Raw genomic sequence first — 23,945 nt, 5'->3', positions numbered from 1 at the left:
TGATATTAACTAACAGTATTTTAAGGGTGTCTGAGCTCTGACTTGCCTGAGATACTGACAGTGGAAAGTACCTTCTACCAGTTGAGGAAGTGTGGCCAGACCTGGAAAATACACAGTAATGTTAAGAAAAGCCCAACCACATCCCACCATGACCCATGAGAAGTGAGAGCGCTTTGAGCACCTGAGCTAAAGGCCCCTGACGGTCCTCCCCTTGGGGACACCAAGTGTTAGGACAAGTTCTGTTGGTCTGCACTCCAGGTCCCCCTGCTTGGTCACGCCCCAACTCTCCGGGTGCTTTCTATATTCTAGTTTGAGCCGAAAACCAGGGACGGAATTTGTAGATTAGCAATGGCAACAGAAACTTCAATATATTCTTAATAATGTGAGCTCATTCTCAGTGGGCTCAATGGAGCTGTTCCTGTAGACTTTCTGATGACAAGGTCCATTACACACACACACACACACAGAGAGAGAGAGAGAGAGAGAGAGAGAGAGAGAGAGAGAGAGAGAGAGAGAGAGAGAGAGGGAGGGAGAGAGGGAGAAGTCACAGGTGGTTGGCAAATATTTACTAATACCAGTTAATGATGGGACATTACTTTCATCAAAATTTTAAGTTCCACAAGAGGGAAATTTTGGTGGCTATACAATGTAGTCTAATACTTTCAAAACAGTTTTGACTTTATGTCATAAACCCTCCAGCACATATTTGCTTGCTAAACCAGAAGACCTAACACACAGCTGGGATATCTAACTGATAGAAGATGTGGCATGAGGAACAATCATTCAAGCTCAATTCCAAATAGGAACACTGAAGACTTATTATTATTATTATTATTGGTCATGGTAGAGGATACAGAGTTTCAATATGTAGACTAGGGTGGACTCTTGATTCTCCAACCTTAGGCTCTGAGTGCTGGGATGATAGGCATGCACCACTATGCCTGACTACAATGTGGCTTATTTAAGACTGATTTATTTTTATCTAATGCGTATGAGTATTTATGTCTGCATGTATGTGTATACACCGTGTGATGCTTGGTATAGGAGGAAGCCAGAGAAGGCCATCAGATTTCCTGGAACTGGAGTTACAAAGTGTCTTGTGGGTGCTGGGAACTGAATCTAGGTCCCTTGCAAGAGCAGCAGGTACTTTTAACCTCTGATCCATCTTTCCAGTCCTCAACAATATAGTTTAAATAAACATAGTTTGCATTTTTTTTTTTTTTTTTTTTTTTTTTTTTTTTTTTTTGGTTTTTCGAGACAGGGTTTCTCTGTGTAGCTTTGCGCCTTTCCTGGAACTCACTTGGTAGCCCAGGCTGGCCTCGAACTCACAGAGATCTGCCTGCCTCTGCCTCCCAAGTGCTGGGATTAAAGGGATTAAAGGCGTGTGCCACCACCGCCCGGCCATAGTTTGCACTTTTAAGAAATTATGCACTTAAAATAGAAGAGGTAACTGTGAATCTGACTCTCTCAGCTACTGTTATGACCTGTGGATAAATCACTTATGAAACACCCCCTAAGCCTTATGAAATAAAAAGACAATAATACCAACTATACATAGCTATTTGGGGAAATAAAATAGCAACTGTATTTCAAATGCTTAGAAATTTGAAATGCCTATCAAATGTAGCGGTGATCAACGTAGCTATACCCACAGATGCAATACAGAAAAATGGCGGCACACAATGGATCCAAGGACATCTCAGAAAACAGACAGTAGCTGCTTCCATCTACAGATAAGAAACTGGCCTCAGAGAGTCAAGAGATTTCTCAGTGTCCGATGTGGTCAAAGCCAGAATATGAATCCAAATCTGTGTCCACGTGCTCTCTTTCTACACATTGTACACACTGTACCTGTCTTTTTCATGAACAGAGACTACAAGTTCTGCCTGGGAAATGTGTAAAATGTTTACAAGTTTCTAAAACACAGACATCTGTACAGACTTGGAGAGAGAATCAAGGCCCTGAAAGCACAGTCAAAAGCCCTTGATCATCAACAGAGAGCCGCAGTGTCCCAACTGTCATTCTCAGTGGTCAGAGGAAAGAAACTGAACTGGTGACGTTTTGATGAAAACTCTCTACACGAAAGACAGTGAGGCAGGAGGACATCCAAAAAGTTTCCATGGTGCTCACCACCCTCCATCATCCCAAAGAGGAAATTAAAAAAAAAAAATGTTTACAAGCCATTGGAAATGGCATGGCTCAATTCAGTTTGAGGATAAAGAAGGGTACTCATCAATGAAAGACTACAGACATTTTCTCCCTTATGTTCTCTTGGTACCTGTTACCTCAATTTCTCCATAAGGAATTTATATCACTCTTGTGCTCCCTGGGACAAAGGTAACTGTTAGGATTTGAGTCTGAAATGTTTCCCACAGGCTCCGTGTGTTTCAGCAATTCGTTTCCAGATAGTGATGCTGTTTCGGGAGGCTGTGTAAACTTTGGGTCTCTGGTCTGGCTAGATGAAGTGAGTCTACTAGGGTAGAGCTTGAAGGTGGTATTTACCTTTGGCTCTGATCCTACCAGATCTTAAAGTGAATAAATCTACCTGCACATTCCCAGCTCCACTGGTACAATGGTTCCAGTCTCCAAACCTTTGTCGCACAGATGGATGGTGACCCCTGAAGGATGAGTCAAAACAGACCTCTCCACCCTTAAGTTGCCCTTCTCATAGAATAGAAATACAGATGACACATCCCTTATCCAAAACACCCAAGACCAGGAGTGTTGCAGACTCCAGAGTTTTGCAGACCTAGGGATATTTTCACAGCACCTATCCAAACACCTGAAATCTGAAATATTCCAGGATCTGAAACTTCCTAGTTATATCAGCAGCCAAAAAGTTTTGACTTTCAGAGCATTTGGATTTCAGATGTTCCCTTCAGGCAGCTCAGCTACTGTGAGCCCAGGCTGCCAAGGAGCTAAAGGACCCAACTTTAGAGAGTTCGCTTACAGTGAACAGGACAGTGACTCATGCTACTGGGAATTCTGCCTGAGCAGTGGTACCTAGGGCAATACACAGCTTATTGGCAAATACTTTCAGGTGGCTCCTCACCTCACTGATTTGGAGACATACCCTGGATAGATTCTAATGGTGACTGCTAGGATAAAGAAGCAAAATGCAGGTTATTAAATACCAGGTAGTTATTTCATTAGGCCACTTCCCTCTGAAAAGTGTAAGCAGAGAAAAAACTGAAAACAAGTCACCTGGATGGCGGCAATTTATGTGCATAACTAACCTGGTGACTGAAAAAACTGAAAACAAGTCACCTGGGTGGCGGCAATTTATGTGCATAACTAACCTGGTGACTGAAATTTATGTGCATAACTAACCTGGTGATTGCAATTTATGTGCATAACTAACCTGGTGACTGCAATTCCTGTACAATAACTAACCTGGTAACTGCAATTCCTGTACAATAACTAACCTGGTGACTGCAATTCCTGTACAATAACTAACCTGGTGACTGCAATTCCTGTACAATAACTAACCTGGTGACTGCAATTCCTGTGCATAACTAACTTGGTGACTGCAATTCATGTACATAACTAACCTGGTGATTGCAATTCCTGTACAATAACTAACTTGGTGACTGCAATTCCTGTACAATAACCAACCTGGTGACTGCAATTCACGTGCATAACCAACCTGGTGACTGAAAGTGATGCCTCAGTTTCCTCACTGTGGAGGCCCCAACCTCTGATTTCCATACAAGTTCATTGAGAGAGAGTGGGGGGGAAGGTGGGTCCCTGTAACTTGTGCTCAACTAAACTAAGAATCAACGCTGCAACCACAGACCATGGCTTTGCTGGTTCCTCAATTCAACAGCTTTTCCTTCCTGGGGGGTGGGGCACTGGCCATATTTGAGACACCGCCTTTGTAGCACTGGTGAGACTGGTCACAGACCTGGCTCTGAAGCTGCGGACCACGTATTTTAACTCGCCAAGTGGGTCACTTTCAACTTCTGCTCTTCCACGCACAGTTACAACGATCTTTCATGTGTAACCAGTCTTTAGAACACCTACATTTGGCAATTACTGTGTAATTCTAGATATATGCACTCGGGTATACAAATAATTAATTTATTTGTGACTGTCAGTCAGCACACTAGAAAAACGTGAATGCCACTTGACTGAAGTTATTCTTAACTTCTAAGACTAAGAACTTTCCCGGGATTTTAAAGGAAGAGATCTCGTTGTATGGCCTGTGCATGGTATTCGCCAATTAGTCACGTGCACGGGACTGAGCACGTGGTGATGATGAGGGCAACAGCAGAGTCTTTAAAAAAGCAGCCGCCGCGCCACAGCTGCTCTTCTTCGGGGGAACTTACAACCATCTGAGCTCAACTTTAGCGCTTCGGCACATGCTCGCACTACAGTTTGTTGTTTGTTCCTGCGACTGTCTCTGAAACCCAACAGTTGATACAACACTCCTCCAATTAAAGAGAATTCAACAAAATACATGCACGAACAAATCTGTTGTCAAATATGGAGATGATGGCAGTACTCCCCTCACAGGACTGCAGTGATGACCGATGCTTTCTTACAATCAAAGCCCTTAGAGAAACGCCCAGTTCTAAGCGAGGAGGGTACATTAGCTGTTATTAATTAGGGTGGTAACTGAGATCCCTCCTCGCTGCCCCTCCCTCCGGTGCTTGCAATCTCTTACAAGATGGAGCTGTTATGCAACTGATGGGAAGACAGATGCAATGATGGAAATTGACAAACCAAAATAGGAAGTCAGCGGTGAAGACAGGAAGTTGAGTCAGAAGGAAGCAGAGGAAAACAGGGAGACACCACCTGGGAACACCACGCTTGAGCAGCTGGAGCAAGATTCCCCTAGGAGACGGATATCTAGTCAGGAGGCAACTTCTTACCACCTCACCAGTTTTGACGTCAGAGTGCCTTGTCATCCTAGCAAGTCAGGGACACTTGAAGCTCACCTAGTCAGCTGACAGACTAGTTAGCGATTTTGTTTTGATGGGCTCCAACTTCCGCTTTTATGTTTGCATTGTTCAGTACACTAACTGAATAATGTCACTTCACTGAATATCTGTGAACTGGGAAGCAACCAACCCTGGCCCTGCCCCCCAAAAGAATCCTGGGGAGAAACTTATTCATCTAAATCATTCTGCTGTAAGACCTGTCATCAGTTATAAAATCTGATGACTTTATAATCTGACCTTAAAAGGTTTAGCTCTTCTCAAACTCGAGCTACACCAGGAAATTTCTTCATTTTGTCTTCTATGGCCTTATTTTGAGATTTGATTGCTGTCTCTTCTGTGTGTGCAGAGGGGGCCTGTACTCTTTACGTAAAAAAGAAAAGGTAACTTGAGAATTTTCTAAGAACAGTACAGAGTGATTGAGTTAAGTTCCCGGTATGTGTCCTTGTGTTCACTGACATAAATGAAGGCCTATCTAGGGAATATATTGTGTAGGGACAGCGGGTGGCACTTCTGTGACCGTACTTAAAATAAAGCCATGGACTGTTGTCATTTCTGTCGGAAGGCTAAGTAAAGTCACTGCGTAATTTTTCTCACGTTTCTTGAAGTCAATGTCCATTTGGTACTGTGAGGCTTAAAATGAAGAATGGAGCTTTGGAAAGATGCAGACCAGGGCTGTGATGCAATAATGCCTGCTCCATCTTCCTTCACAGCAGTCTCCACAAGATCTCACCAAGCACTAAACGGGGAAGTGAAATTAGGTATTTTCATGTTATGTAACAAATTCTTTAAAAAAAAAATCTATGTGACAAATTATTCATTTCAATCAATATCATCATCAGCTCTACTGCCAGGAGAGGTACCAAAGGAACTGGGGTCTGTGACTGGGGCAGGACAGAAAAGAAAAAAGAAAAACAAGATACAATCAATGCTATCCTGACCCTGAGGCAAAGCATTAGGCAATCTGCAGGCCCAGCCGTGGAGGAAGCAGCCGACAGGGAAGCCTGGGAAGACCTGTTTCTTTCAAGTGACCCTTGAAAAAAAGCCGGAAGACTTACAGAGATGAGCATTAAAGAAATAGAGCGAAAAGAGTGAAACAGCATGAACTTCCTGGTGGCTTGCGGTCTGGTGCACCCAGAAGGTGGGTAGGCAAGACGAGGGGGAGGGGGGGGCTCACGTAGGAGGAAGTGGCATGAAATAAGGCTGAGGAAGTGGGCTGAGGCAAGTTCGTGAGGGTACAAAAATTTTTAGTAAAACTGTTAATGAATCATTCCTGCCGTTACATGAAATCTGTCTGCCAAGGGGTGTCCTACATATTTTTTATTTTTCTATTTTGAATTTCCCCCCCCCCTCACCCCCCCCTCTTTCTCTCTCTCACACACACACACACACACACACACAACTGTGTTAGGCCCCCCCCCCCCCCCCCCCCCCCCCCCCCCCCCCCCCCCCCCCCCCCCCGCCCATCACCACAGTCAGCCTAGCTCCTGAAACCCAGGCCACCTCCTGCCCCACCCTGACTCTTATGACCTTGGGCCAGCAACTTCTCCACCTAAGCCCACTCCTGATAGCTCAAGGCACTTGAGAGGATTCCAAGAAATCATGTGGCTACAGTGAGCACTTAAAAGGAACCAGGTTTGCGGCACGCAGCTCCCCAGATCTACACATTCCATTCAACTCAACCAAGCTCAGATGAGATACCTTCTAAAAACTCGGGGTTGTACAGAATACATACTGACATCTTCCTCGTTATCATCCCCTAGTCCATACAATACAACACCTTCCGGAGGTACTTCGGCAGTTCTAAAGTATACCGGACTGAGCGCCTGCAGCTTTGAGAGGCTGCAGAGGTCCTTTCTGTTCTGAATTTCAACGCACACACAGGAATGAAACGTTACTCACTGGCCACCCTTCTCCAAGAGGTTCCGAGGTAGAGAAGCAGCAATCAAGTTAAAACACTGGAACTCTTTCCAACGTTACTGACTGTTGCAAGGTATAACATACAAAGGATATGAAATTGGAAGCAGCTCTACCAGACAGAGATGGCTACCGAAGGCTCCAGAAGCAGCTACCGCAAACCGCCCCAACGGTATCTCTGTCAGGGCTGAGGCCCGGAAGAGCCCTCCTCCTCCAGGCTTCTGGCTCGAGTGAGAAACTGTGCATTGGTGGCCTGGCAGGTGGATGCTTCAGCAATACACACTTAGTTGGCATTAACTCTGCCTTGTTCATTTTTGCCCTTTCCCCAATGTAAGGGAAAATGTTGACATTCCTTCATATCTTCATTTATTTAATTCTCATTACTATCTCTGATTAAAATATTTGAAGTATATTTTTTTTCCAGTATTTTCTGGGCCTTAAGCCTTCCTTCAGAGTCCATGGTTTGTTTGTTTGTTTGTTTTTTCCTACCTTAAATCTAGCCAGGTAAGCATTGCAAGTGAAGACTCATGGTCAGCACAACTTCCAGAAATTCACATTTACAAAAAAATGGTGAATGCCATTTAAATTTGCCTACACAGACGTTCTTTTTTTTTTTAAAGTTCATCTAGTAGAAACCAATTGTGAGAAATTCTTTGTACATTTGACATCAAGGTGTGGGTTGACAAGCCATCACACGTGTTTTGCTAATGAAAAGTTTTGTCTCTGCTCTCATTTTGAAGTTGCCCTGCTGGAGCCGTTTTCCACAGTAAGAAAGCCTGGCCTTCAGCATGCGTGCTGGACAGCTTATATGTGCCACGTGTCCTTGACTAGTAGTCAGAATCAAATCAACGCTGATAGACAGATGCCTCAACACTTCAAGGCTCTGCGCTCCGCCAGTTTAAGAGAATTTCCTTTGCAGACAGGAGGCCTCTTTCTCCAGGATTTACCAGAGCGTTCAGAAGCATGGCCTTCAGCCTTCTCTACAATCCAGACCTCTCTACAAAAGTGGCACAAGCCACCAACACAAACTGCTTTTATTTTTAGAGACTGGATGAAGGGGAGGAGACCTCTAATTTTATGTAGTTAGAAAATACAGGCATTAAAAACCCCATCTCAGAAACCACTCACAGAACCAGCCCCACATTTGAGAAACGTAGGACCTAAGATGTTAACATATCCATTGAGTGACCATAAGGAAGCTTTTTTTTTTTTTTTAGAAAAACAACCACAGGAACTAAAAAAAATCAAACCACCCCCATTAGTATAATGAGCAGCAAAGTCTAAATGATCAATATGCACTTTCCCGAAAACAAAGTTGACCAAATCAGAGTAAATAGCCTTCCTGAAATAGAGCAATAAGTGGGCATCAAAACACGGTTTGGCTTTAAAGATGGGGAAAAATCACTCAGTTTTTTGGGGGTGAGGGGGTAGGAGTGGGGACTGATAACCACAGAGAACTTGGCAAGAATCAAGCCAGAGGACACCCTCCCCACCCCGGCCACCCTAGGTGGCTGCAGGTCCCGGGTCCTTAGAGGGAGACAGGGCACAGAGAGAGGCTCAGAGGACAGGTGCTCAGTCCCTGCAAGGCAAAATCCACAGTCCCCAGCAGCAGAACCACAGCTGTGTCCCAGACACGCCCAACCAGCAAAGGAACAAGAAGCGACTTTACCTTGTGGAGAAACTGTTCGTGGTGGCACTGCTGTGGGATCAGAAGCACTAGTCCTTCAGCTCTGCAGAGCAGCCTTGTTAAGCCTGGGTGTGTGGTCACGAGGCAGGAAGTAACCACAGTGACAAATCACCAGCCAGGAAAGAAATAGATTTTGTCTTTATAAGGACATTTTACTCAACTTTTTTTTCCCCCGTGTCTCCTCCCCCAAATCACCTGACCACAGGTCACAGTGAAATCCAGAAGCCACCTTCCACTTCCTCTTCTCTAGGAGCATTTTGCTGGTTCCCTGGGTCTCTCAGCAGGCCCTGGGCTACTTAAACCCTTCTGATCACAGATAGGGAGCGAAGGTCAGCTCGCTGGCTGAACTCTTCTGTCTGACTCTAGTTGCTAAAAGCAAAACCCAGGAGCCTACCTACTTCCAGCAGGGGTAAACCAATTATTCATTTCTAATGAAAGATCGGAGGGAAAAGGTGGTATGTACCTGAGACAAACTGAAAGGGATTCCCATGGGAGAGCCTGCCCATCCAAAACCAACCTCCCACACTCCCCCAGCCCATTTAGAACCAACCCTTCCCACTCTCATAATGATGATCTTATTGGTACAAAGAAAACAAAATGATCTCTTTAAGCACAGGGCCCCCGTAGAGGAAAGGTTACTTACTATCTTATTTACTCATTCTTTTATTTATAGAACACTCATGTGCTAATGATCTCTTTAACCCAATTAGAGAGTTCAATTATTTAGACGTTTCCTGTAAAGGACACAAGTGCATCACACAGGCAGCTATCGCTAACAGGCTAGCTTCACTCCTTCATACAGACCAGATCTGAGTTGTGCTGACTGAATATTGAGTACAATCATCTATGCATTTCCTGGAGTCAGTGTGTTTCCATCAGTAACAGAGATAGATGCTGTCATTTAGCCTTGGGGACATCAGCCGCAGCTAGGCTCCCGGGTCAGATGGTGAAGATGCCCTGCTCATTCTACAGGTATCTCTGTTTTCCAGGAGCCATGACTGCTGTCAAGGCACAGCACGATTCCACACACTGGGCTGCTCTTTAGACTTCCTTGGCTTTTCTGAATTCCTTAAAAAGCTCTTGGCTTTAACTTCCAATGCTGAGATAAAGTCTTGCAGTTTATCTCTGGCATCAGCCCGATGAGGGACCTACTCAGAAACCCTGCAGGGCTCCTATTGGGCAAGAGGGTCTGCTAAAGAATGGGAAGACATAGGGAAGGTTCAATTTTCTCTAGATGTGATCCTTAAGAACACTCTAGAAATGGTTCTAGTATGAACCGACGACTCTCTTTTGGTGGCCCAGCCAAGAGTGAGGTGGTGAGTAGGACCCCAATTAATAAGTGGCAGAGAGAGTTCCAGGGCACCCGACTTCATCTAAAGAAACACCCAGACACTGTCCATAAAGGACTGACCACATGGACACAGCAGTAAAATGCTGGTGGCCTCCACTCCTGGGAACAGTCCTCACTCAGGGTCCTGCAGCAGGGCTCCCCAGATGGTCTTACTAAGGGGAGTGTGTGCAGACAGTGCCTGTGCCTGTCTGTGACTACATACTTGTGGTTCCAGAACGGAGTAAAGGCCACATGCCTCATGAAAAGGAACCAATCCACATGTTGCTTACCTGGGTGACAGAAAGCAGGAACATTCTGTACGTGCTTTTGCCTGATCGCAGGAGACAGGAGGAAATCTATAAACGAAAAAGAGGAAAAACACACTCATGCCTCCGTTCCTCTAGTGTGTGAGTGTCTGCCAGAACTGGTGACTGAGACAGATGAAAACACAACCATTGCTCTCTCCCGGGGAGGACAAAGCCTGGTGCAGAGAAAACATGTAAGTCAATGCTCAAGGGAGGGCGGGGGGAAAAGCAGCGTGATGTGAAGCAGGCACAGATTTGAGGAGAGCTGACGGGAAAACGTGCGGAGTTTCAGCTAGACTCTGGTTCTGCTTGCAGTGACTTGGATCCCGACTGTGCTTACACCAAGGGAGATGAAAGCCACCGAGCAGGACACTGCTTATCGCCACCTGGCTGACACAGCCCCTTCTCCCTAGGCATCAGCTCAGCTCTGATCCTCCTCAGCCACCTGTCACTGCCCCCAGCCACATCCTGGATTTCACCATTCAAGTCCCTCCCTTGTCATCTCCCCACCTGCATCGCTCCTGATGAAAATCTACCCAGGGGAAGCAGTTGAGGAGGCCGTCTCAGAACAGACTTTCCCAGGCAAGCATGTATTTCAAATTGCTTGTGATAGTTACACAGGAAGGTAACTTTGAGTTTCGTTGCTTTTAGTTTCTCTGCAGACAGTATTCCCTTCAGCTCTGTGCCCAGATATATCCCCACCCCCATCTGCTGTGTGTCTCTGCTGCCCCCTCTTCCAATGAGTCCACCTCTGCTTTGCCTTGCCTCAATGCCTCCTGCTCTCCCTGAATTCACCTGACACCCAGGCCTGCTCTAGGGTCATGACCTCAATCTCCAAGGCCAGATCACTGACACAGGAGAGTGGCCCAGTAAGAGTTCTGGATCAGGTAACTGGGGTCAAAGGTCAACCTTACTGATGAACTGGTTGGATGACTTTAGACAGATGACTTAATTTCTTCGGCCTCCAGATCTTCATCTAGGAGATGGGATGAGACCCGTGTCTGTTTTGTGCATCTGTCGATAGGATTAAGGGAACAGTGACCTGGGAAAACTGCCTGTCACAAAGAAAGTGGGGTGAGGGTGCTGACTGCTTTTTAAATATTTATACCAGGCTGTGGACTAGACCTTTCCCATATATTATTTGATTTATTCCGTACCCATAACACATGAATTAGATATTACTTTCTTCAGCTTAGTAGTATCTTTATTGGCATATGAGTCACATGGTACAACATTTACTCTTTCAAAGTAGTTTTATCATAAGACCAGACCTGTATATACATTATGTTATACAATTCAAGAATATTTTTATCACCCCCAAAAGAAACCCAGTACCAATGATCAGCTATTTCCCACTTACCCGAAGCTCCTACATCCTCAGCCTTCCACAATGACTATTTCCATCTTTATGGATTTGCCTGTTCTCAACATATCACATAAATGAAACCATGGCTTCTTCTAGCCTTCTGATTGGGTTAAGCCAGAGTTTTGTTAGGTGGGCCTTGAACTCTCAGTCCTCTTGTCTCAGCCTCCTGAGCACAGCTGAGATTACAGGTGTGTTCCTTGATGACCAAACAATTTCATGTCTTTGTGTGTGTAGTTGCTTGGTTTCCTCATTCAGCATGTCTTTAAGGTGCATCCATGTTGTACCATGCATCACTACCTTCATTCCTTTTTATTTTTAATTACATTCTATTTTATTTACTTTGGAGGCTGCCCCTCCCATGACACTTAAGTGGGGGTCAGAAGGCAACTTTGAGGGGCCAGCTCTCCTCCTTCACCATCTGGGCACCGGGAATGAAAATCAAGTCTTCAGGATTGGCACCAAATGCCTTTCCCTCTTGAGCTCTCTCACTGGCCCTTCGTTCTTCTTCATAAAAGAACGATGTCCCAGGTTTAAGGCTATAGCACATGCTATGGCCCATGGGTCAGTTGGTGGCCCTTCGGATGGGTCTGCTGCTTTGGCACTATGAATAGCAGGCACTGCTATGAGTATTTGACTATGTATTTTGTATGGCTATGCTTTTTAACAAATGAATGTGTGCACATCATTTTAGAAGTTGCATATTACCCCAAGGCTGGTTACAAAGCACCACTTTTTTTTGCATCCTTTTTAAAATTTTGTTTTTATTATTAAGAGATTTTCTATTCATTTTACATACCAACCACAGATTCCCCTCTCCTCTCTCCTCCCGCCCCCCCCCAGCCTTCACCCCCCAACCCACCTCCTCCAAGGCAAGGTCATGGGCAGTCAGCAGAGCCTGGTACATTCAGTTGAGGCAGGTCCAAGCCCCTCCTCCCTGCACCAAGGCTGTAAAGCAACACTCTTGACAATTATCCTTCTGATTTCTCTTCCCTAGAGAGAACCATTCTCAACAGACACAGCCTTTTCCTCCACTGTTAGCTCCAAACTTTCAGGTGCTGTACTTACACCATATCTTGATTACTTAGATTCATGTACATAGACATGAACATATACACTTATCTCTACTTCTCTCTACTTCCTATTTGGAAATGAATTTGAGTCTCACCTACCATTATCTAAAACAAGTTACAACAATATTTTCATTAAATCAATATTCAGCTTTTATAATGACTATCAAAATAGTCATAACTGGACTGGGGAGACGGTCCAGTGGGTAAAGTGCTGCCATACAGTGTAGTGACCTGAGTTCAAGTCCCCACACCCCTGTATATCCAGGCAGGGTCGTCTATGTCTCTCATCCCAGCACTCCCACAGGGAGACCAAAGGTGGCGGCGACAGGAGTATTCCGGGAATCTTGAGGGCCTGCCTTGTGAAATGAAGAACAACGAAAAGCCTGTGTCAAACAAGATGGAAAGCAATGAGTGACATCTGAGGTTGTCCTCTGACCACCTACAGGCACCCAGAGGCACACACGTGCCCACACTCACACACACACAGGCACACATAGCTGTATACACACACAGACACACTCACACAAAACGAACAACAGACAAACAAGCAAACCATAAAACAAAACACGTTCCTGGGCAATGGCATGCACTATGCTTCTGTATCTTCTTAATTTGTTCGGTTCCCACATACTTATGAACACCACATAGAATTCTCTAACAGAGCTAAAGTAAGACAAAACAAAGCCAAGCCCAACAAAAACAAAGCATGCATCCATCCCTCTCCTGTGATCTTGGAGAGGACCCTCTGAAGTCCCCATCCTCCGTATGTACGGTCTGTGCCCCTCGGTATGAGAAGGTCATCTGTCTTAGCCTCGTCCAGGAAGCTCTTTCTTCTGCTCTCAGCTGGAAATCACACATCTTCCAGTCTCTGAGTCCACTTCCTTGTTTAAAAGGGGCGTATCCTCTACCAGATTCCTCAGAACACATGGGGCAAAAAATTTTTTGAGACATTCAACAACTGAAAACACATAGGACCTACTTGCATTCTCAGAAATTCACCCTGGAAAACACTTTTTTCCCCCTCAGAACTGTGAAGGACTCTTCAGTGTGTTCCAGATTATAGCATTGCTGCTGAGAAAGCTGATGTCTTTCTAATAGTCCCTCCTATATCATTTCTGATTTTCTTTTTCTGAAATATCAGGATTTCTCCTTTACACCCAGTGTCCTGAAGTGTTTGTATGAAAGTTCTCGGTGTGGGTCTGTGTGCACCCACTGTGTGAGGTTATCATGATAGTTAGTGTGGGTCTGTGTGCACCCACTGTGTGAGGTTCTTCCAATCCCCTTCCATCTGGAAATCCAGGTCTTTGTACTCTGAGATATTCTTCCTCTCACTGTACTCTCTTCCTCTCTTCCCTCCCCTGGCCATCTTTCCAGGGTCCCTTCCCTGGCGTTGCACTAATTGCATGCTGTGCATCTTGGGTTGGTTTTCTCACACCCCACTCCCTGCTCCTACTCTCTGCCTCTTGGTCCTCAGGTCCAACTGTCAGACTCTTCCCCCACCCCCAGTTCCTACTAAGAGTGCTATTCCTGCTGGTGTTGCTTACATTTCTGTCCCGGTCCATTCTGTGAGGTTACCACACAGTTCCACAGACTGAATCATTTAGAAGAACAGAAACACATTTGCTCCCAGTTTAGAGAACTGGAGTCCAGTCGAAGGTGTGGTTTGGCAGGGTCTTCTCACTACGCCCTCACATGGAGGAAGGTGAAGGGTAAAAGCAAAAGGAGCTGAACTCCCCTTTTATAATGGCACTAGCCCCACCTGGACCAGGCTTTCTCTTTGGGGTCACCAACCAGCTCCCAGATGATGACACAGAGACTTATTAGTTTTGAATGCTAGGCCTAGCTTAGGCACGCTTCTGGGTAGCTCTTTTAATTTAAATTAACCTATTTCTCTTCATCTACCTTTTGCCCCGGGGCTCATTACCTTTCTTACTTCTGTATATCTTATTTTACTGCTTCTCCTGTCTGCCTGGCTCCTGGCCCTGGGCATGTCTCTCATTCTCTCCTCCTTCTCTCAGTCTTCCCTTCTTTTCTTTGAGCCTAGAGTTCTCCTCCTATTTCTCTTCTCTGCTTGCCAGGCTATCCTTTCTCCTGCCTAGCTATTGGCTCTTCAGCTCTTTATTAGACCAATCAGGTGCCTTAGGCAGGCAAGGTGAAACAAATGCAACACATCTTTACATCATTAAACAAATGCAGCATAAACAACACACCTTTATGTAGTTAAGGTAATATTCCACAGCATAAACAAATGTAACACATCTTTGCCTAGTTAAAATAATATTCCACAACACCCACCCAGAGGGGCAAAGCCCTCATGACTATAACTTCTTTAAAGCCTCACCTCCTTGCGCTGTCTCAATGGCAGGCCAACTGTCCCAGGAACCTCTGAGGGGACAAATATTCAACCCACAGCAAGAGCTAAGAGCTTTTTTTCTCTCCCCGCCCCCAGGATTCTTGTGTTATAGCAAAGTGGAACACAGGATGGGTGGGGAACGTGTCTCTGCCCCATATGTAAACTACAAAGCTTCCTGTGTTTAGGCTCCATTTTGCTTCCCTGCCTTCAGAAGGATCCTGTAGCCCAGAGTCCTGAATTCTGCTGAGTGCCCACGGTGTGAGGGCATGATATGTATTTTCTCACATCACAGACTTGGAGTTCAGCTAAAGCACTTCCCACAGTGTGTGTGTGTGTGTGTGTGTGTGTGTGTGTGTGTGTGTGTGTGTGTGTCTCATGGCTTCTAACCTTCCGCTGGACTCTAGTGTTTTGTTTTCTTTTGCTGACAGCCTTCAACAAGATACAGAGTTCTAGGAGCTGATGGTTGAGTTGCCTTGATTAGCTTCTGAAACAGGGCACCAGGCGTTTCATAGATATCTGTTTAAAAATTAATACAGGAGACTAAGCTGGGCTTCAAGGATAGGACTGAAATCACAGGAAACATACATGAGAAAGACTACTGCTGGGAGAAAGCAAGGTACATAGAGAACCTGACCGAAGCTGAGTCCTGTGACCAGTAAGAATGCAGATCGTGGTGGGGGAGGGGAGTGTGTGTGTGTGTGTGTGTGTGTGTGTGTGTGTGTGTACGTACGCGCGTGAACGAGACAGGTGGAGGCTGAACAGAGTTCAGCTCATGGAAGGTCTTCAATATGGGTTACAGATCTTGAATTTACCCTGAATCTTAGGGTTTTCCAGAGAGGCAGACTAGGATATATATAATGGGGTCTGTGTGTGGGGTGTGTGTGTGTGTGTGTGTGTGTGTGTGTGTGTGTGTGTGTGGTGTATTATGTGGATTATATACATTTCCAAAGAGATTTTTAAGACTTGACTTGTGTGATTACAAGTGCTGACATATATCAAGACCTTCAGGAAAGTCCCTGATACAGATCTAGTGTGAACTCTAGTAGGCTTGGGATCCAGGAAAAACCAGGCTTTTAGTTTTGGTGCAAAGGGAAAAAGAAGTCAGTGTCCCAGTTCAAGGCAACCAGCCAGGGGCAGTATCTCTTCCACAGACAGTATCTCACGTGAGCACTTCACATCGTCTTGTGGGGGCAGTGGGGGGAGCCTGCCTTTCCCTGCATCAGGAACTTTGGTGACTTAGATGAAGGCCATCAATATTAGGGAGGGCCACCTGCTGTACGGTCAAAACTTCCAATCAAAATTCACCCTAAGGCACTGTCACCAAACCCTTGGATAGTGTTTGGCTGAGTACCTTGGCATGCTACAGGCTAGCCACCTTAACCATAATATTAATTATCACCCTCTCCAAGCAACGGAGAGCTGTTTTAAGATTTGTATTCGTTTCCCAAGGCTGTGACAACAATGACCACACACTAAATGATCTAAAGTAACAGAAACGTATTATCTCTAAGTTCTAGAAGCTAGAAGTTTAAAATGAAAGGTGCTGGCACGTTGGCTCCTTCTGAAAGTTGTGTGTCATCTTGCTCCACGTCTGTCTTAGTTCCTGCTGGCTTCCAGACATCCTTTGTCATCCTTGTTTATAACGACATCACTCTAATTTTTTTTTGCCTGAACTTACATTTCTGTGCCCACATTTCCCCTTTTTAAAGGAAGACAGCAATATTGGATTACGTTCCATCCTAATGATCTCATCTTGATCACCCCCAAACACCCCATTTCCAAATAAGGTTGCACTGGTAGGCACTTGGGTACAGGACCTCAACATCTTCACGGGGATACAATTCACTAAGGAGGCATCAATGAGAAGTGACAAAGTCATGTCTGTGTTCTAGAAAAACCACAAGGGCTGGAGCAGGGGAGAATAAAGATGAAACCACCTGGAGCGGGGAGGCGGCCCTCAGCGGGGCTCTGGTGATGCTAGAAGCCATGGGAGAGAGAAGTATGTAGCCCTTAGGGAGAGAAAATGACTGAACACCTATAATGGAAGGAGGAGATTGGATGAAATAAAAGAAGGGGTCTGGGTGACCCCCTTTGTGGATGGGGAGCTGGGTGGTGGGCAGCTGCACCACTCAATGAGGCCAGGAACCCAGGGGCAGCAGTGGAGGTGACTGTAAGCTTGGTAAAAGGCTGCCCTTTTACTGTCATCAGTTTCCAGTCTTCACTGGCCCCTTTCATTCTGAAACCAGAGGGGAACATGACAGCCTCGCCTTTCTCCAAGGTTCCACACTCCTAACTACGTAGGGTCGTCTCCCATGCTCTTCTCTATGAACAAGTACTGATGTGGAAATTAAGAATGTGTGGTTGGATGTTGAAGCCTCCAAACATCCCAAGTGTCTAACAGTGAATTCATCACTTCTCTGTGCGTCCCACGGCACTCTTCAAGTCCTCCATTGCCCTCCATTGCCCACATGTGGTTAACATAGCTTTACATTTCCCATACAGTCTTTCCCGGCTCAATACCATATTAGGATGAACTTCTTGATTTTTCTACCTCCCATTTCTTCTACGCTCAATCCCACTTACATATCACTACCATATTACCCTCCAGAAAGCTACACTCTGCGCCCATTACTCTTGCTCACTAAGTGCCTGAAATTGCTCATCACCACCAGGATAATTTCTGAATTCTGCCTCCATTCACTTTCCTAATCTCATACAAACAACATGATCCCTCTGATCTGTCATTAATCTTCTGATAAACCTAACATATTTTTCATTTGCCAATTGAGACTCCACCCCCCCCACCCCCCCACCCCCGCCCCCACCCCACCCCCCCACCCCCCGCCCACACTACTTCCTTTCCAATTGTGTCCTAGAACATTAAGTTCTTACGTGCCTTCAAACCCTTCATTCTGACCCTGACTGAAACGCCCTCATTCATCACCAACTTTGTCTTTCCTTTCCTCTCAGGTCCTAGAACACTTGTCTACGAGCCATTGTTGATGTTTCTAGCACTCTGCCTTTCTTTGTTAACTAATCTTTATGATTGCATGACTATGTGTGTTTAAACGCCTTTATCTGTGGGGAGTGCATAGAGTCCTGAGTGAATGTGTATTGTTGGCATAAATGTGGACATGTCAACGACCCCAATGCTTCAGACTCATGGGAATGACAAGAGCTATCCCAGGTCAGGCTATGGGAATGACAAGGCCTTCCCCTGGTCCAAGTATGGATGTTGATGAATGACTGACCTTTGCCTAAAGCCAGTATGTGCACAAACAGCAACCATATCTTCCTCCTCCTAAATATTGCCTCTGCAGACTGCCTAGAATCCCAGAGGTCTTTACACAGAGACAAGGGAACACGGAGCAAGCTGGCTAGCCAGACTAGCCGAACTGGTGAGAGACCCTGCCTTGGTATGCACAGTAGAGAGAGATTAAGGAAGATACTCTATGTCAGCCTCTGGTCTCCACACGCACCCCGGACATGCGCATACACACCCCCACACAAACACAACACATTTTAAAAAGGGAACAGAAGCTAGGCATGGTGGCACACCCCTTTGATCCCAGCACCTGGGAGGCAGAGGCAGGTGGATTTCTGTGAGTTCAAGGCCAGCTTGGTCTATAGAACCAGGTTCCAGGACAGCCAGAGCTACATATAGAGAGATTCTGCCTCAACATAAAATGAAATAATAAATTAAAAAATAAAGGGAGAACAGACGAGTAGGATGGTGTGTGGCCGTGCCTGAGACATGTGTAGGTGCTGACCAGAAGATGAGGGGACAGAGAGTGGACATCATATCAGACAGAAGGCCAGCAGACACCAACATGACTGCAGACATCTCCCAACTGAAACTCGGCTCTTGGAGCGCAGGAGCTGCATCCTCCCCCCCAGCACCTAATGCACATTTCATATAGACAAATTCAACCCCTCTTTTGATTAGCTGAGAAGGCAAATTGATTCTATAAACAACATGACATTCACAAGCTAAACCAAAGAGCTAACATAATTAGATGTTTTAAATATCAATCTAAAATTCTCTCTTGAAGTGTGATAGGCCTTTCAGAGAATTTATATAGGCAGTTAGCACATAAAGGTTAACTTTACATCCTTCTGATGCCCGTTTTACCATCCTTAACTGATAAGGGAGGGTAATAAAAGCTAATTATAGTTGTTATTGTCAGGTAGATCTGGAAGGGAAAGGGCTAGAGGCAGCTGCAAATTGGATTTTCATAAAATGTCAAATCCATAAAAGTGTTATCTCTACAGTATTCCTAAGTATTCAAAAATGAAATTCAGCACACGATGCAGATTGCAGCTGTTTCAAAAGCTGACAGTTCACATACCTGTGACTTATAAGAAGTCCCAAGACACTCACTGACATTTTCGGACCCGTTGTCACTGACAGAGGCATGGGAACAGATGCAGCTGAACTGAATGCATGCTAACCTCCTGCAGGTCCCACCCTGAGAATGCAAGACCTCCTCCTCTTTTGTAAGTAGATCTCATACTGGTGAGGTGTTTGAGACTCTCCCAACCACGGACCAAGCATTTAAAGGTTCGAAAATAAACCCACTGAAAATCAAAGTGTGACTCCAATATTTTAGTGGAAGAGTAAACATGTGAAGTCATGCTCCTTTTTTTTTTTTTAGCAATATAAACCTAGAAAGTAAGTAAATAGAAATTAAATAAACTAGTAAAAGTATTTAGAAACATAGGCCAAGATCTGGAGTCAGAAGATCATAAGAGACCAACACTGATTCTAGAGTACACTAGACCTGGGCAAGGCAGTGTTCTTTTGTAATGCAACTTATAAGCATTTTGGAGAGAGAGAGAAAAAGAAACCCACCTCTGATTACAGAGTTAGTTGTTAGAATAAAAATCGGTTAACACGTTTTATACACCGTCCTCATTTCTGTTCAGTTTTGGCTACGTACGGGTTTTGTAGACTGTGATTTACATTAAAACTTCACTGTTTGGTGCCATCACCAAGCTCGTCCAGTCTTTTCTTCTTATGACATAAGGAAGGGGGGAGGGCAGGGGGGCAGCTGAGTCAGGCAAGTGCTCGCCCTGCAATCCCAAGGACCTGAGTTTGACCCCCAAGCCCCATAAAAACAAAAGGCATACTGGTATGTGCTTGCAATCCAGCACTGGGCAGGGAGGCAGGTGGACGCCTCAGTCCAACCCAGAGGATCCACATTTCCTGAATTCCTTAGATGATGAGCCTCAGTCTTACCTCAGCCTGGCCAGTCAGACTACTGAGTGAGCTTCCTGCAAGGGAGCGAACGTGTCTCCAAAAAAGGGGGCAGATGGTAACCTGAGGGATGACACCTGAGGCTGTCCTCGGCCTCCATAGGCATGTTAGCATGTGTGCACGTGCACATACACCATGCACTCTCGAATCTGAGTGTTAGATGCCCACAATGGATACCTTAACAGATAACATTTAATAGTCTCCATATCTTCTCTTTCAAGGTAAGGAAACTGAGTCTCAGATGGGGGAAAAAAAAAAAACAACTTATCTTTGTCTTCCCTGGTTCCCTGCAGCTGTACTTTGGGAACATCTCTGGTCATGTCCTCCATTCTTTAAATAGAGAGGTGAATCAGCCATGACTCCCCCAACATACTAGGTCAAAGGATATCAGTGCAGCTTCAAGCTGGTTCATATGACACTATTTCCTTATTTCAGTCAGCCTCCTGCTTATTCAGTAAGCAAGTGGTTATGGTGTATAATGAAGTACTTTAAACACATACAAAGCAGGCATGTCAGAAGGACCAGGCCATGGGGTGCCGGGCAGATGGCTTGCTGGTGAAGAACTCTTGAGGCTCTTGCAGAGAACCTGTGTTTGGCCCCCAACACTGTGCCTCACAACTGCCTGTCATTCAGATCCAGGGGATCCCATACCCTATTCTGACCTCCATGGACACCAAGTACACATAATGTACATACATCCCTGGAGGCAAAACATCCATACACATGAAAACCATATTTCAAGAAATCTGAAATAAAATCTGAAAGGGGGAAGAAGCACGGGGAATTTAAGTAGAAGAGGAAACGAAACTGGCCACTTTAAATTTGCCTAATGGCAAACCAGGAGATGAAGCAGAAATAGCCAGAAACAAAAGGGTTGGGAAATTATGACTAAGGAAAGATGTATGGTATCAACAGCAGGGCCTGGCTGGGCTTGTAGCAATGGGCACAGGAACAAGAGGCAGACAAAGGGACGCATGAAGACTGTCTACTGCAGATAAAGGAGGAGGGTGAGGCTGACTGAGGCTCATCATCTAAAGAATTCAGGAAATGTTAATCCTCTGGGTTGGACTGAAGCATTGAAGCAAGATAAAGATGAAGTCTACTAGACCACAAGAGGTTAAAGGTAAACCGAGGACAGGTTAGGAAATCTGGCCCATGGGCCATGCCAAGTGTCTGACCAGATCATAGAGCCAGGTCAGAGCTGAACATACGTGTCTGAGGCTCATCTACAGACAAAGGATTAAAACTCTGAGATGGTATGAACGCTCTAGGAGTATGTACTTAGGAGCAAACGAGCAGAAGCTTACAGATCAGCCTCTAAAACCAAGATGAACCAGGAGAGAGCTGAGGCACCCACGTGGTCAAGGCAGAGATGCGCTGAGACACGAGGATGCACTGTAGTTACAAAGGATGGTGTTTTATTCTTGCTTCTCTGTGCTCAGTGAAGATAAGAATCAAGAAAGATGTAGACTTTGTTCATTTCGAGAAGCACTATGTTCAGGGGAAGAAAACTGTGGCTAAAAATGAAGTCTCATAAGTCAAACTGAGATGAAAAACTGGGGAGAGGGATCCATTTTCTTCAGTGGTAAAGTTACTGGTAAGTTGTCTGTGCTCCAGGGGATAAAGGGAATAAGTCCAGACCCAAGTTCATTCAAGTAGCCCTAACTAGGCTCAATGGCTCTTTTATTCTCTCTCTCTCTCTCTCTCTCTCTCTCTCTCTCTCTCTCTCTCTCTCTCTCTCTCTCTCTCTGTCTCTCTCTCTCTCCACGCGCGCGCACACACACACACACACACACACACACACACGCACACACACGGATTTTATATACGTATATCAGTTCTGTTCCTCTAGAGAGCCCTGACTAATACAGTTACCAACGGCAATCTCCAGATTGAATGCAATCTCCATCAAAACTCCAAAGACATTCTTTTCAGAACTGGAAGAATAGTACTGAAACTCACACGGAGGCACAAAAGACCCTTACTAACCAAATCAACCCTAAGCAGGAAGAACAAGACTGGCGCTGTCACAAGACTTGATTTCAAATCATACCACAGGGCACAGTGACAACAGAAATAGCAAGGGAGCGGTAAAACAAAACACAGCACACAGAAGGGAACGAAGGAAACAAACAGCCACAGCTACATCCATCTCACTGTTGACAAAGCTGCCAGCAACACACGCTGGAGAACAGACAGCCTCTTTAATAAATGGTGCCGGGAAAACCGGGTCTCCACTTTCAAAAGAACGAAACGAGGTCCCCTTCTCCCACTGTGTACAAACAAAACGTCGGTTTGAAATGAATCGGAGGCTATAATGTAAGCCCTGAAACCCCCGCACAGCCGAAGGAAAGCACTTCATGACATGGGCACAGGTGAGAACTTTCTGAAGAGGGCTCCATTGGCTCAGGCAGTAATTGCAACCGTTGGCAAATGGGATTGCATAAGGCTAAAAAACAAAACAAAACAAAACACTTCAGCAGAGCAAAGGAAACCACCAGCAAAGTGAACAGAACAAATGAAAAGTCTCTGTCAACTCTACCTTTGACAGGGGATTAATATTTAATAAGACTCCAAGAATTAAATGCCAGAAAAACAAACCATCCAGCCAATAAATGGGCAGATGAACTGAAGAGATGGTTCTCAAAAGAAGTCCAAATGGCCAATAAAGATGTGAAAACAGGTTCAGCTTTCTCAGCCATGGCAGAAATGCCAATGAAAGCTACACTGAGATTTCAGTGGCTACCATCAAGAAAACAGATCACAGCAATCCTGGTGAGGACATAATAAAAGAGAAGCCTGTATTCACTATTGCCAGGAATGCAAACAATGCAACCACTATGGAAATATCATGGAGGGTTCTCAAAAACAACCAATCACAGCCCTAACTTATGAGTGAGCTATGCCACTTCTGAGTATATACTCAGAGGAATATATGTCACCATGCGACAGAGATATTTGCACTCCCATGCTTAGTACAGCACTATTCACAGCAGCCAAGATACGAATGAGCTTAAAGGTCCATCAGTGGATGACTAGGTAAAGAAATACATACATGATGGAATTTGATTCAATGGTAAACTGCATCATTTTTAGGAAAATGGATAAAAATAGAAATTAGCATATTAAGTATACAATAAGCTAGATTAAAAAGACAAATAGCAATGCTTTCTCTTCTATGTGGAATATATATATATATATATATATATATGCACACACATACATATATAGATATTATATATATAGTGATGGCTATTCTTGGTTGTCAACATGATTATATCTAATCTGGATCTTTGAAGAAGGAAAACAAGCCTTTAATTCAGATCTTTAGTCCAGATATAATCTGACCATGCCTTCTACTAGAAGCCTACACACACACACACACACACACACACACACACACACACACACACAAGAATGTGGAAGAGAGACACTTTTGCTCTTTGACTGTTCTCTCCTCCCCAGAAAGTCCATTCCTTCACTAGCCTACTTCTTCAAGATTCCAGTGTATTCTGAAGACCAGCTGAGACAGCCAGCCTTGTGGACCAAACAACTACTGGAGATATACATACACACACACACACACACACACACACACACACACACACACACACACGTTGTTTGAAAAAAATGGTTCCCAAAGGGAGTGGAACTATTGGGAGGTGTGGCCTTGTTGGAGAAAGTCTGTCACTGTGGAGGTGGGCTTTGAGGTCTCATGTA

At 44.9% G+C, this 23,945-nt stretch overlaps 1 protein-coding gene across 6 annotated transcripts in view; it reads right to left on the bottom strand.

Annotated features, from left to right (window-relative positions):
- Lcp1 (lymphocyte cytosolic protein 1) overlaps positions 1 to 23,945 on the bottom strand; it is a 95,005-nt gene that overhangs the window by 48,343 nt on the left and 22,717 nt on the right. For 2 of the 6 annotated variants that reach the window (XM_042285171.2, XM_076545376.1), the window contains exons 2-3: positions 10,165 to 10,230; positions 8,527 to 8,609 (exon numbers count right to left, since the gene is read on the bottom strand). The exons of 1 other annotated variant lie outside the window; for it this stretch is intronic. The gene's annotated coding sequence lies outside the window, so the exon portion shown is untranslated. Of the gene's footprint in view, positions 1 to 6,842; positions 7,044 to 8,526; positions 8,610 to 10,164; positions 10,231 to 11,539; positions 11,707 to 23,945 lie in introns of those variants that run through there. 3 more of the 6 variants (XM_042285172.2, XM_042285174.2, XM_076545377.1) reach the window with 3 other exon arrangements.

The sequence above is a fragment of the Peromyscus maniculatus genome, chromosome 9 (assembly GCF_049852395.1).
Source record: "Peromyscus maniculatus bairdii isolate BWxNUB_F1_BW_parent chromosome 9, HU_Pman_BW_mat_3.1, whole genome shotgun sequence".
NCBI classification, from domain to species: domain Eukaryota; kingdom Metazoa; phylum Chordata; class Mammalia; order Rodentia; family Cricetidae; genus Peromyscus; species Peromyscus maniculatus.
The sequence above is the reverse complement of the archived record's forward strand: the minus strand, read 5'-3'. Positions and strand labels throughout refer to the sequence as shown.